Genomic DNA, 12,375 nt, shown 5'->3' with positions numbered 1-12,375 from the left:
ATCGGCTCTAACTGCTTTGGATGAATATAAGACATCTTTCTCTTAGTGCCACTCATGCGAGTGGGAGGCTGTATTATCAATAATATTATGAGCTTCGGTAGCGGTTTTCATCATAATGGAACCACCAGCGGCTGTGTCGATGTCTTTTCTTGTAGCGACGTCGACGCCTTTATAAAATATTTGAACTATTTGGAAAGTGTCTAAACCGTGTTGAGGACATCCTCTCAACATCTTTCCGAATCTTGTCCACGCCTCAAATAACGTTTCATTTGGCTTTTGCGCGAATTTGGCAATTTCTCCTTGAAGTCTCAGGGCTTTAGATGCCAGAAAGAATCTTTGAAGAAATTTCTCCACTAAGACATCCCATGTATCAGTCGCTCCTTTGGGTAATGATTCTAACCAATCTTTGGCTTCTCCGTGTAAAGTCCAAGGAAACAACATAAGATAGATCGTTTCATCCTCAATTTCTTGGATTTTAAATAGAGTACAAATCAAATTAAAGGTTCGAAGATGTTCGTCTGGATCTTCTTTTGCTGTACCACCGAATTGGCATTGATTAGTGATCATGTGTAGGATTTGTCCTTTGATTTCAAAATCTGGTGGTCTAACTTCTGGTTGATTAATGGCATGACCTTGGCCCGTACGTGTGGCTTTCATTCGGTCTTCCATAGTTTGAGGTTCTAGATCTTCCATATTTGAATTTGTTGAATCTGAATCACTAGAAGATTCTAATTTAACGGTTCCTTCCTCGACAAACACCGTTTGAATAAATTGTGGTTCAGGAGGAATGTTTAGTGGTTCAGGATCTTAGAATTGTCCTTGAATATCCTCCGAGTTCTCAATAGTGAAGTCGGGTTTAAAAAATGGATTATCAGAAATTTGAATTGGAGTATTTGTTCGACTAGAGGATGATTCTAAAGAAAAATCCACGGCGACAATATTTTCTAGATGTCTTGATCGAGTTACAGGTGGTGAACGTATGAAATGTGGTGAACGTTTTGCTCGGCGCATTCACTTAATATCCTATTAGTTATAAAATTAAAAATTATATAAGTTATCTGTCACACCCCCAAAATGGACCAGGGGTAATTGTGACCAATCATATCATAACACAGTTGTATAAGCGAGAATGACTCTAAATGAGACGTTTTATTTATTAAATAAACAGTGGAAGCATTATTCACAGTTTTACATCATAAGAGTACAGTAAATGGAAAATGTCTTAAACAAAATGATAAATATGAATAATGGACTCCATGCAAGCAGCAAAGCATACATCAATCATCTAGTAGCAAGTAGAAGCTAGCTCAATCATCACTGAGACAAAACACGCTTAAAGTGTCAACCAAAAAGGTTGAGTGAAATTCATAGGTTTATAAATAATATCCAAAGTTTTAGACCACAAGATTTAGTTTAAAGTTGATTGATATAGAAATATCAATCTAAAAGTGTTGCTGCATTTTGTAATATCGCTACTAAACAAGTTTACCCTATGACACCTTGTACTGTCAGTGTCGTGGAATCATTATTATGTAACCAAAGACCAACGGTCGAATGGTTAGAGACGTTATTCTCAATAGGCCTACTCACAATAATTAAGTTTGCATTTAAACGTAGCAATTAACGATATTACGGTAAGGATTTAGCATGAATCAAAGCATGACAGCATAGTTAACAATTTAGTACTTGTGTCTAAGCGTAAAACAGTTATAAAGCAAGCATGTGTCTCACCCCAAAAGTTATAAAACAGTTATGAAACAGTAAAAAGTGGGGCTATGAAGTTCACCTTAGTAGCACAAAAGAGTATTCCACGAAAGAATTGAACGGAAGGACGTGACCGAGATCTCAACCTAGAGATAGAACGTATGATCAGACATTGCCTAACAGACAATAGTATATAGTACTATATTGATAGTGTGGTTCACTAAAGAATTTCCATTTTCGGAAGGTTACTATTTATGTAAAGTTTTCACTTATAGTAATTTTCCAATTTTAGAAAGTTCGGGTTAATCTTTAGCAAGACGTTGTATAACTTTACTCAAACTTCGTTGCTATCAAATAAGTCAGGAATGACCAGATGTAACCGGGGGCCCAGGATTCTTGACCAGAATCTAAGTCATGGCATTCGAGATCCACAAGCTTACCCATAAATTGCAACTTAGACATCATTCACTTACGACCATGAGTAGCGATGAAGTTCACATGAATTATACATTATCTTTGATTAACCTTCACTTTAGGTGTATACACACAACGAATTATTAATGTACTTAATAATTATATATGTGATAATATAACCTAAGTTTTATTTAATATTTAGTTATTATACCTTAGTATGTCTTATATATATTAAATATAATTACCTTTAAATAAATACCTACATTACTTCAAAAATAATAGTGTTTTATTAATCGAACATTATTCAAAAATGTTTAAATAATAAATTAAATATCTAAAAATTACATACATAATTTTTATAGTCTTAGTTAATCATATAGATTAGTAGAAAAATTTAAGAAAACGTTTTTATTATATTTTTGTATTTATTTTTGTTTTTACCCTTAATGTATTCACAAAACAATTTTAATTCTACATAATTAATAAATAAACCCAAATAATTATTTTTATAATTTTTATAAGTTTCTATTAGTCTAATAACCTGTAGAAAAATATTTAAAAAATATTTTTTTTATTATTTTATATTTATTCTTAATTTACCTTTGAATTACATAATAATAGAGTTTAATTATATAATAAATACCAATTCGACCCAAGTAATTATTTTTATAATTTTTTCAGATCTATATAAGTTTTAAAAACTCAGAAAAAAATATATATATTTTATTTTTGGTTAAAAGTATTTATTACGAATTTTACATTTTTTTTACTTTTAGACACTACATAATTCGTATTTAATTATAAATAATATTCCATAAATTATAAAAATTATTTTTATGCATAATAACACTTATAATACTAATTATAACATATAAACATAATTAATTTCAAATTTTACAAAGAATATAAAATAAATATAAATATAAATGACAATATTGAAAAAAATTAATAAAAATAGAAAGTACCTCAAATTTTCTTCAAGGTTTTGAGAGAATAACTTAAGTTTTTGTGTTTGGCAAGAAAAAATGAATGAGGAGCCATGTATTTATAGGTAAAAAATGGTTGGTGAAAAGAAAAAAAATAATAAAATAAAGGTGCCAATTTTGACAAAATAATTAAAACATGTTAAAAATGTTTTTAATATGTTTTTGTTTTTGAAAATATTTAGTCAAAATTCATGGGCTCATTATTTAATTTATAAAAAAAATCTTATTTCTTTTTATTTTTATTTTTTTATAAGCTAAAAATATATATAATGATTAAAATAACTTATCATTTAATTAATAATTATGTTACATATAGTTTTAAATATAATACGCATTAATATTAATATTAACTAAAGTTATTTTATATAATTAGTGTAAACTTTAGTTAACAAAAAGTGTCGACTAAAAATAAATATTTGATCAACGTCGAATTTAATTATATATTACGTATGGATAACAACCCTATAGGCAAATTAGTCAATTCAAGTATGGAAATATGAGGGTTGTTATAGTACCTACCCGTTAAAAGAAATTTCGTCCCGAAATTTAGTTGTTGCCATCAATCGGCTGTGACAACCCGAAAATTTCCAACCAAATTTAAACTTTAATCTTTATATGTTTCCGACACGATAAACAATATTTGTTAAGTTAAATTGCAAGAATTTTAAACTATGTTCATACATTCATTCAACCTCGACCAAGTTCCAACGATTCACGAACCATTAAACGAATATGATTATATATGTATATGTGTATATATATTATAACTTGAAACGTAAACAAAATATTAGATTAAATACTTTATATGATTGTATGTGTTTCAAAATATTTATCAATAGAATTAGAAGATAAGATCAAATGATTGAATTATCAGATATATTGAATTATGATTACATGTCTCTGTTGAAAGGCCCACGTTAATTTGAGAAATCTTTCCATTTTAACAATATTTGGAAAATGGTAAAGTGATTTATAAATAAGAACAAATTGTCAATCATTGAGAACTAGACAAAGGATAGTGGAAGATTGAATCTCATAAAGACTCGATTGATCTATTTAGTTTCAAACGTACAAAAATGTTTTCAGTTTAAAAAGAACTTTATTATTAAAACGTATATAACTTTTATAAATATCTAGAACCACTTTTGACAACTCATTACTTAACTAGTATGATAAAGATAACGATATTTATATTTTATTTTATTAAATATATATAACAATTTAAATTAATATTATATATATTTATACGCGTATTATACGTACATAGTTTTATACTTTTACTATACTTAAACTTTACCTTTACTTTATTTTTACTTTACTTTAACTTTAATAATTCACTTTAATAATTCATACTTTAATAATTCACTTTAATAATTCATACTTTAATAATTCACTTTAATAATTTATACTTTAATAATTCACTTTAATAATTCATATTTTAATAATTCACTTTAATAATTCATACTTTAATAATTCACTTTAATAATTCAAAAATCTATTATAAATAGAATTCAATAGGTTTCATTATTTCATAGAAACTTGAAAATATTTTTCTCTAAACTCTCTCAATCGATTTACATATATATATATTTACTCCGTATTATTTCAAGATATTATTAGTATACATAAAATATTACGACGGAGTGCTGTCCGAGTGATTTTGAAATTGTTTTTCGAGTAGGATAGGATTAAGGAAATTATGGGTTATAGCTATGGAGGTGATTGAGTATGGTTCATGGGTATGCTCGTGAGGTCAATATAGTGTTTATCATTTTCGTTGCGTCTGCGTACCTTTCCTGCAATATTGAATCTCAATATTGATACGTGAGTACTCATAATTTAACTTTTACATACTAATAGTGTATCCCCGACTAGTGCTCGAGTATTTAGGATTATGCATGCTTGTACTTTTAATATTACCCTTAGATAGGTTAGGTTGAATATTGAATTAGTTACACTTGCGGTTGAGATAAGGTATAAGATATGCATGTCCTTGGAAAGTTAGCGAAAAATTAAGAACTTTTCCTTTAGATATCGAATGGTTTCGATGAACGGATTAGAAGTTATAATCAATTGAATTTTCGATATTTTTATTAAAAATGATTATTATTATCGTCGTTTTTATCGTCGTTCTAGTTTTATCTTATTATTATCATTATTATTATCTTTATCAATAAAAGGGATTTATCATTAAAAATTGTTATTTTTTATTATTATTACTATCGTTATTATCGTTAAAGTTATAATTAATATTATTATTATTATCCAATTATTATTATTATTATTATTATTATTATTATTATTATTATTATTATTATTATTAGTATTATTATTATTATTATTATTATTATCATTATTAATATATATATATATATATATATATATATATATATATATATATATATATATATATATATATATATATATATATATATATCATTATTTAAAAATGGTTATTGTTATTGTTATTATTATTATTACTATATTATCATTAAGATAATTATTAGTATTATCGTTAATAATGTTATAGTAACTATCATTATTAATATTAGTGTAATTAAAACAAATATTTGTAACACCTAATTATTTTGATTACTATTATTATCATTATTATGAACACGATATAAAAGACGATTAAAAGCTATTAAACGAAACGATTAGGAAATAATGAGTAAGTGTATCATGATGAAATTAAAATATTATAAGATATTGATTTAGATAAAATTATCGTTCTTATTATTTTTATCATTACTATTATTATTAAAAGTATCATTAGTATTAAAACTATCATTTTAACAAAAATTATTATTTTAATAGAAATATCATTGTTACTATAAAATATTATTATTATTATTATTATTTTAAATAGAATTATTATTTTAAAGATAATATTAAAAATTATCGTAAATATTAAAGTTATCATAATTAGAATTATCGTTTTGTCATAATGTCATCTTAGTAATTATAAATATTGATATTTTTATAATAATAATTATTATATTATTACAAAATAATACAACTTTTACTTACTATCATTATAGATATTATTTTATCAAATAAATATGTGATACAAACATATTTTACTACGTGTAATAACTTACTTTAATAATACCTATCATATTATCTTTATGATATTAAATGAACCCTATAAATTTTATTACTTAATATATATAAAAGTATATTTTATTATTTAAATTTAATATAAAATTTTATTTATTAATAAACATATTATATTATTTACTCTAATAAATCTTTTAAAAATATTTAAAAATATAAAATGACGATATTTAAACTATATATTAATCATGTATAGATTTTTGGAATTATTTTGAGTCAAATTTACTTTTGTTGACTTTTGCATATTAGTCTCGAGCATTAGGATTGTGGTACACTATGACTTGACCTAATTTGTTAGACAAATATTGACCAACACATAAATATATATAATTAATTTAGGTTCGTGAATCCGAGGCCAACCTTGCACTTGTTCAATGACGTTATATGTATTTTTACTAGGAAATACAGTATGGTGAGTTTCATTTGCTCCCTTTTTAAATGCTTTTGCAATATATATTTTTGGGACTGAGAATACATGCGCTGCTTTATAAATGTTTGACGATATAGACACAAGTAATTGAAACTACATTCTATGGTTGAATTATCGAAATCGAATATGCCCCTTTTTATTAAAGTCTGGTAATCTAAGAATTAGGGAACAGACACCCTAATTGACGCGAATCCTAAAGATAGATCTATTGGGCCTAACAAACCCCATCCAAAGTACCGGATGCTTTAGTACTTCGAAATTTATATCATGTTCGAAGGAGGATCCCGGAATGATAGGGGATATTCTTATATGTATTTAGTTAATGTCGGTTACCAGGTGTTCACCATATGAATGATTATTTTTGTCTCTATGCATGGGACGTATATTTATGAGAACTGGAAATGAAATTCTTGTGGTCTATTAAAATGATGGAAATAAATGATTATGATAAACTAATGAACTCACCAACCTTTTGGTTGACACTTTAAAGCATGTTTATTCTCAGGTGTTAAAGAAATCTTCCGCTGTGCATTTGCTCATTTTAAAGATATTACTTGGAGTCTTTCATAGCATATTTCGAAGAACGTTGCATTCGAGTCATTGAGTTCATCAAAGATTATTACTAAATCAATTTATAGTTGGATAGTGGATATTATGAAATGGTATGCATGCCTGTCAATTTTCGATGTAAAGAAAGTTTGTCTTTTAAAAACGAATGCAATGTTTGTAAAATGTATCATATAGAGGTCAAATACATCGTAATGTAATCAACTATTGTGAATCGTTTATAATGTATATGAACGGGTCCTTTCAGTTGGTATCAGAGCGGTGGTCTTAGCGAACCAGGTCTGCATTAGTGTGTCTAACTGATAAGTCGATAGGATGCATTAGTGAGTCTGGACTTCGGCCGTGTCTGCATGTCAAAAGTTTTGCTTATCATTTTGTGTCGAAAATTAACTACTTATCATCCTCAGGAAATTACCTGCTTATCATTTTTAGTCTAAGACACGTCTTGCTGCATTGATTGCATGAATAGTGTATAGACAAAAATTCATATCTTAGCATATCTGCTAAATCATATCTTATCGTATCTGTTAATTTAAACTTTGCCTGGCATATTCCGCAAAGTCCTCCGTAATCTACGAAATCTTTTGATCTATATATATATATATATATATATATATATATATATATATATATATATATATATATATATATATATATATATATATAATACCATCCGTTAGCCAAAATCATTTCATATCGAAAAAAAATCCTTTATCCAATCGTACGAAATGGAATTCGTCATCAGTTCAAGTCACTCAGATTCCGAAATGGAATCCCATTCCAGCTCTGAAAGCAGTGTGACCGGAATGGATCAACCAATCAGTCATCACCTATTCTGGATGAATTGGGGATGGGTTCGTAGCCTCCTCAATCATTGGAGACAAGAAGAAGGTGATCCCTTCCATCCACCACATTGCCCTCTTGACGAAGAACCTGAAGCACTTACCGGCGAACCTGTCCGAAACACCATTTTCTCGCTCATTTCCAGAGTATCTCGTCACGATTATATATTACATCAAATTTTATATTTTATTTATCCGCTCGTCCGAACCGACAATCACTCCGGTGTAATAGAAGAAGTCAACGAGCTTCGCGCTCGGGTAGTGGCTTTGGAGAATATAGTGCATAGATTACAAACACCAGCAGCAGCATCAGCAGCATAACCAGTACCACCATCATCAATGCCAACAGTACCATTACCACCTCCAACCACAACCGCGTCGTAAACCCCAACTTCACAATCTGTCCCACGAGCATCAACGTCATACGCACCATAGATACCAAGGAGTACCAACAACAATAACTGACGAAGTATTAATTCATAACTTTATTGGAGAAACATTCCACGGCGATTATGTAATCTCTAAAGTCTTAGAGATTATCTAATCTAGCCCAAACCATAAATCAGTTAAGCGAACCAAAATGATAGAAGGAAGAGTAGAAACCCTGAAAAAAATGGTGTGTGATTAACAAGCTAAACTTGCTTTACCAACAGCATCAACAGTACCGTCAGCGTTACCAGCATCGTCAGTACAGTCAACATCCGAATCAACAACACCGATAACATCACAAACTCCATCAGTTCAAGAATCACTGTGGACATCATTACGAATCAATAACGTGTATATTGTATCAACGAGTTATGAAGAATTAACTCATTCCCTCTAAAGAAATTATATGTATATTTTATATATATATATATTGAAATAAATCTTTCCGTGCTAAGCTATTGTGTGTGAATCTTAACTACTCGGTTAATTCATATTACAAATATGCAATAATGTACGTCCTTCGGCCGCAACTTAACCATCGTTAACTACAATCTCTGTCGCAATTCAACAAATTTCAATTCATAATAAATCAAGTATATATTTGATTTTACACTTTCATCATCGATGTACCCGAAACTTTTCAGATAACATCATTCGTACTTTGCGAAATTCACAAGAATTCCACGAACCGAACATCATACATCAACAAATAACGAAGTATTGATTCATAATTTCAATGTCATTAAAGAAATACTGCGTAAAAGTTATGTACTTTTTAAAGCCTTTAGGGAATATTCAATTCTAGTTTCAACCGTAAATCAAATGAGTTTAATTTAACATTAACTCATTAAATCTATGTTACATCTGAAGAAAATATATATATATATATATATATATATATATATATATATATATATATATATATATATATATATATTCATAAAGACTGTAATAAAATTCTTTTGTACAAAATATTAATTGTGAAATTTTTTTTAACGGGTAGGTAATACCAGAGAGATATATAAATTCACAATTAATATGTTACATTCTTCGAATCTGATTCAGCAAATCATCCATTATACTCCCTACTTTCATAACAATATACATTCTTTTATAGAAATCAAAACAACGATACTCATTCAAAATTTAATTACATATTCTGATTTTGAAATCTCAAAATTCAACTTAAGATATGACCAAAATCATCACTCTTAGATCCTTACATTTTTCACAAGCTATATTTTGACTTCAAAACTGTGTTAGAATATCAAATGTATATTAACGATTACAATCTGTGTTCAAACCCTTCGAAAATTTATGAAGACACTTCGAATGATGAGCAATCGAGATGATGATCCAACCACATGTTACCCACAGTTAAGTACCCGAAAAATGCTTGAAACCAAAGTAAAAGTTTAAACAACGTATCTGCGTCAGATTCTTTGGCATTTATTAGCAAAAATAACTTTGCGACTCCTATTCAAAGTAGCCAGTTTTGTCACAGCTCCAGCAAGTCAACTTCAACTTTTCAGTCAGACTATCCTTATTATAACCTTGAGATATACACCATCGTTACCAGGGAACCTTTAACATTCCACCACAATATTAGCAGATGTACCAACAACTTCATTACCCTTTGACTTTAGCCTCTCCAAAAAGTCATTATAATTATTCATTGAAACCCCATCATTTACTCATTCGCATCTTGTAATGAGAATTGCCATACAAATCATTGGGAATTAGCAATCAGTATTTTGAAATCTCGCAGGATGTCTACGGCAACAGTTATATGTGTATGTATAACGTCTATCTTCTGGACTTAATTTGAATGTGAAGTTTCTGAAAAATACTCCGAACTACGAATTGGTTCTCCGAAAATGGAAGAAAAAAAAATGCTGATGAAACAGCAAAAAACTATAAACGACTTTAAAAGGTAAAAGCTGGATTATAATGATGAAGTGTGCTGGCAAAGCGCAGAAAAAGAGAAGTTTTGGAACTGGAAAACGGATTGAGCAAAGTAGGAAGGAGGCTGTGGACAAATTACAAAGACTGAACCTGACTTCAAAGGATCCAAATGATTCAGTACCTACTGAAGTCATTAACGAATACCTTGCTCCTGACTCTAAACCCCTGCGGACAATATTCTTCATCATCCTTTGATATTAGAAATTCTAAAATATCATCATATCTTTCATTATAAATATCCTCCATATTTCTGAAGATATTTTCTTAATTTTTCTTATTTGGAATCATTTACCTCTTCGCGCTATCTGTATTACATCATAAAAGAAACTATTTTAGTTTCTAAATTCTGAAATATTCAAGTTTAAAATAGGAATATTTTGAAGTAGTGTTGGGAACTGAAGCATGAATTAGTATAATATAATGACAATTGATCAATGTGATTATATTATAGTAAGTCATGCTGAGTTTCTAAATGGAACGTGATGATTCACAGATCATAACATCATCATGTGCCATGTTATACAACTCTTGTATTCTATTTAACCTCTAAAATATCAAGAAAATATTTCTTGATGATTCGGCCTTTTCCAAGGTATTCTAGTAATTTGACAAGTCAAGATCGTGCCATCACAATTTCCTTCCTAGAACATTAACAATGTTCATTCCGAAATTCATATCTGTGAATTCTGGACCATTACAAGCGGTGCTTAATCGCAAGAAGAAGAAACGAAAGGACAAAACTCCGAAATAGAAATTGGGGTATAAATTGCAGCAAATAAAAGAGAGCATTAACTGTGAATGATAATGATTATAGAATCCAGAAGCAGAGACTTTGAAATATAAGGGAACATATAAATCCCAACGACAAACCAGAAATTATAAACCATATATATCGATGCATATAGCAATATAAAGACACGGGAGAACTAGAAACACTATAAACCCAAGAGTATAGTAGAAGTAAATAGATTCTTCTGGCGGTAGATGAAAAAGAAGAATGACCGATATGAAAGTTAGAAGTATATCGAGAATCAGAACTGGATGGAGCATATTGATGAATACTTTAAAATATGAGTTGAGGGGGAAAGAATAGAAGGTGATGAAACATGACTAGGAACTTAGAAATCAATAGATTTAACTCACACAATGGCGGAATAAGTGAATCAAACCCTCTAGTGAATAGGTTAAGTTTTTTTTGATTAATTTAGTCAAACCACAACTAAATCAAGTGTGATTAGATCAACACCTAGAGCTATTATTCACCACCTGGGTGATTTGGACTGAGAGAGAATCGGAGGAGCTCACTAGATCTGAGTGTGTGTAACAAATGAGAGGCTTAACCTAAAATGAAGAACATAAGACTTTATATACCCCTGCTGTTGACTCACCCATACGATTCATTCATCACACGTACGAGTTGGCTTCATCAGCCATACGGGTGATCACTCACTCGTGTCTTCTCATTTAGGTTGTAATTGTGACTTAGCTCAGCATCAACCGTGCGTATGAGCCTGTCAGCCGTACTAGTGAGGCTTCACTCGTACATCTGACTAAGTCTAACATAGTCAAACATCTAAATCTCATTCCTGTAGTTCCTGTAACCACATATAAACATGGATAGGATAATAACGAGCAATCATGGTGGCCTGTAAATTGTTGTACCTGCAATGGACGTGGGTAGATGTCTAGGGAGTTGCATAAAATGCATCAACAGAAGGTGTGAGTTGTAAGGAAATGAAGGAGGTGAATTTATAAGAAAATCTCCTACAGAACAATTAAAATGGACGATCGCATTTAAAGCGGATCCTAATTCCCTTGATTACCGGAGAGTCAAATCTTATTAAGAAGATTTTCTTCAAATCCCTTGAAATCTGGGAATCAATCATATCTACGTCAAATGATAAGATGAATCTACACTTAC

At 29.3% G+C, this 12,375-nt stretch overlaps 1 non-coding gene across 1 annotated transcript; it reads left to right on the top strand.

Annotated features, from left to right (window-relative positions):
- Positions 1-202: 202 nt before the first annotated feature.
- Positions 203-309, top strand: LOC139879079 (small nucleolar RNA R71). The gene has a single exon (XR_011769931.1). It is a non-coding gene; the product is annotated as a small nucleolar RNA R71 (small nucleolar RNA).
- The last annotated feature ends 12,066 nt before the right edge of the window (positions 310-12,375 follow it).

This window comes from Rutidosis leptorrhynchoides, chromosome 11 (genome assembly GCF_046630445.1).
Source record: "Rutidosis leptorrhynchoides isolate AG116_Rl617_1_P2 chromosome 11, CSIRO_AGI_Rlap_v1, whole genome shotgun sequence".
NCBI classification, from domain to species: domain Eukaryota; kingdom Viridiplantae; phylum Streptophyta; class Magnoliopsida; order Asterales; family Asteraceae; genus Rutidosis; species Rutidosis leptorrhynchoides.
Note: the sequence above shows the minus strand (reverse complement) of the source record. Positions and strands in the feature narration are given on the sequence as shown.